Raw genomic sequence first — 3,955 nt, 5'->3', positions numbered from 1 at the left:
TAGAGTGTAGTGAAGTTAGTCAAAAGTTTCCAGGAAAAAATAATACTCAAGTACAGATACGCAAAAAGTGTACTTAAGTACGATACTCAAGTAAAAGCACTTTGTTACTCTCCACCTCTGGCGATTTTCAGGGTGATCAAATGCATTTCAGTTTTTTTTCCTGCTTGTTTGACCAAATTTAGCTTGAGGTGAACTGAACAGTGAAGATGAGTAGGCATGTCAACCTGTTTGTAAAACTACTTTTGCAGAGTTTCTGTCAGGTGCATCCAAGAGATACTGTACTATCCCATGAGGCCATGGGAGAGAATTTGTAAATGGCGGGAAAGCACAATTGATTAAGACTCAGTTTTAGGTCACCTGACAATGATAACATGGCAGATGCATTATGCCCAGATGATCCGGAAGTATGGATACTGTAGAACAATGGTACATTTTCATAAGCAATAAAAAAAGAGAACATTTCGGTTTTATGGTTTGTGAGGTAACTTTGTGTTATAATAATGCTTTATAATTAAGAAATATGGACCTCATTTATAAATCATGCATACGCACAGATTTGATCTTAAGTGTGCATATGCTAAAATCCAAGCCAGAGTTTATATTTGTAAAAGCTGTCTTTGTAATGGAAAAGTGCTTAGCACCACATCAGGTTCTGAGCAGATGTGCACACTTTTCTTTCGGGAGTATACTGCAGGTGTTTGGAAATCTAAGCAGTTCTTGCTATTCAAGGCAGAGATCTGAAACCATTTGGCTGTGCACAATTTCAAGATCATTTGTGAAGGTGTGCTTGTATATTTATTTCTCTGAATCACATATGCACATTTGAGAATGACTTTAGATCAAATGTAGGATGGTAGATTTTATAAACCAGGCCCTATATAACTATATATTATTGTGTGTCATCTGTACTGTTCATCAGTAGGGTATGCATACAGAAAATACCTCTGACCCTGGTTCAGAGAATAATTTGTAATGGCTACTTAACCTGAAAGTACCTTAGTTATTGGAACCAAACATTGTGGTTATCCATCTACTCTGAGTAAACTAGTCTCCTAGGAAGATGCTTAACCTCATTTAAGGAATATACTCAGGAACCTGGACTTGTCCTAGTAGTCTAAAATGCCATTTCACCATCTGTCAGTGCTGACATTATTGCTTTGAGTTTTATTACCTCCATATCGTATGCCCTTTACAGACATTGAGTTGTTTTACTTATCAAATGACTTTAAACCAGTCTCATGCCACACAGAGCTCAGCTTGTTTTGAACCTGGAACGCTCCAGTAAAATACAGTACAAAGTACAGCTTAAACATTTGAACTTTTTAGCCACAAAACTTTGGAAAGGCACCATGAAAACAAGCAGTCATAAGCCATCTCTAATATAATTTACACTCACACTTGCCTCTAGCAAAACAAAATACAACACCGTTGAACAGAAGTAAAATGTTGGCTCCAGTTTTAATTCAAAAAGATCCCTGAAGTGAAAAGTGAAAACACGAAGGCAAATAGAAGTGTTAATGTTTTCATTCATACAATATACATTGATTCTGGTTGAACACACAATGTGCTGTATCTGTAGGACATGCTGTATACTCTTGGATTGGTACAACAATACTGAAGAAACAAAAATCCAGAGATCACAAAAACTGCTCTAAATTACAAGTTTATGAATGAGCTTAATTCTAGCTGTCGAGCTCTTCAGAGCTTAGCCAGGCACTTCTCTAGAGCGTCAATATCAGCAGCTCCATCTTCTTTGCTTCCACGTGCGCTGCACTCAATGAACTCCACCCGATTGGGCAGCTGAGAAAACTCGAAATCTTTGCCTTTCTTACCCAGATACACAGAGCCCCCGACAGCCCCGTCCTGAGAGGAGAGGGCCGCAGAACGCGTCAATCTCAGAGTATTCCTGTGGAGAAGACACAAACCTACAATCAATCTGTTACAAGTAACCGCAAAACATGCAGCACCCAGTGTTGCGGAAAGTTACTTTTAAATGTAATGCATTACAATACTGCATTACTCCCTAAAAAAGTAACTAATTATGTTACTTAGTTACTTTTTATGGAAAGTGCGCTACATTAATTTTGAGTTACTTTTTAAATCTGGGCAGGGCTTGCTTGTTTGTGTTTAAAATAAAAAAGTTATATTTTTGGCAAACGTAAAAGCCCAAAAGTGAAATGAATAATCCTCAGGCTGAAGGAAAAGTAAATTAACGTCTGTACAGTAGAACGCAGAAGAAAGTTCAGCACACTTCAGCAATAAAAAAAACTAAAGCAGCACAAATGTTTATCTAGAGTCATTTTTGTTTATTAGTATGGTTGAATTGGGTCATCAAAGGTCAGCAGCAAAGACACCGGTTAATAGAATGGGATTAAATATTCTGAGTTGCATTTCATGGCTTTTATTCATTTTGAGGAAGACGGAATAGTTTTTTTTTTTTGCAAGTGAGATTCATGTAACAAAGTAATCGGATTATGTAACTGCCGTTACTTGTAATGCGTTACCCCCAACACTGATGACACCAATGCTACTAGATGTTTCACAGAGAAGCACCTTGCATGTAAACCACCTGCACATTTGCAAAGCCCACAGCAATGGTAGTTCATCTCTGCAACAGAAAACACCTGAAACGTCTCGTTTCTAGTCCTGCCATTATTTCATGACTTAGCGTTATACATTTGCATAATGCACTCCCTTAAAGAACAGTTGGGCAAGCGATTTCGAGGGCATAAAAAAAACAATTTCATAGTTACCACAGATGTGATACTGTCTATAGCTGAATCCCCAAGCAGGCTTTTCAGAAGTACAAGCTTTAAAGAGACAGGAGCGTTTCTGAAATGCTCTGTTTAGCTCCCGTCTCTTTAAAGCCTGTACTTCTGAAAAGCCCAGTCTGCTTTGATTGGTGCAATGTACAGTATTAAAAAAATACTGTTACTCATGTAAATGCATTCTAGCAGACCCCCAAAATAATATTATGAACTTGTAAATGAGCATAATAAGGGCACTTTAACCCTGAGACGGAAATGAGTGAATACTCACATCTCCTTCTCCAACTGCTGCTGAATTAATTTAGCTGATTTTGCCATAGTGATATCTACAGTAAAAGAAAGAAAACAAACATGTACTCCATACACATGAAATCCCTCTATTCACATATTTTTTACAAATACTTAGATAAAATAACATTTTTATAAAACAATCATTAGCGGTGCACAGTGTTCAGTCTGGTGAAGAAAAAAAAACTGCACTGCACTTGCGTTCCCACTAAATCTTTACGACTCAAATTCAGAGCAAATGATGTTCTGCATTTTCTCTTTGAGGCATAGGCCAATTCTCACATCAAGAGCACCATGGATTGTAATTGAGAATGTTAAATTCAACAATAACCTTGCTTGTTGCAGGCTACCACAAGTGTGGGGGCATTTTTTGCCACTATGTTGTCTGTGAGGATGGAGTAGAGGAACTCAGCCACATCTCTGACGTCCTTCTGGAAGATGCTGCTGTCCACCACAAACACAACGGCTCTGCAATCCAGCAAAGAGCTTTCAGTCACTCAACCAAGAGGTCTCCGTCTGAACATCTAGCAGCTAGAAGTACTGATAAATGATTGCAGGTTTATTCACACTGAAAGGTGGGAATGGTGTTTGAACTAAATAGACAGCAAATTTATGATGCATCATCAGGAATACAGAATCTGAGATGATCCACGAAAATACTGGGTAAGATAAGATAACCACATGGGTTAAGGTTAGGTTAAGGGTTAGCACCTAGTTATTACTATAATAACTACATTGTATGCGAGTCAAAGACCAAAAAGGCTTTAAGCATAAAAAGTAATACTGCTTTAAATTGTTGTTGCTTTTCCCCAAAAAATTTTAAAAGTTTTCTGTTTAATTTAATTGCAATTTTGTTTTTGTTTTTCCGAGCAAAAAATAAATATCATACATTTTCCCCT

Source organism: Sinocyclocheilus anshuiensis, unplaced genomic scaffold (genome assembly GCF_001515605.1).
Source record: "Sinocyclocheilus anshuiensis isolate Anshui unplaced genomic scaffold, SAMN03320099.WGS_v1.1 scaffold482, whole genome shotgun sequence".
NCBI classification, from domain to species: Eukaryota; Metazoa; Chordata; class Actinopteri; order Cypriniformes; family Cyprinidae; genus Sinocyclocheilus; species Sinocyclocheilus anshuiensis.
This window is presented reverse-complemented; position numbering follows the sequence as displayed.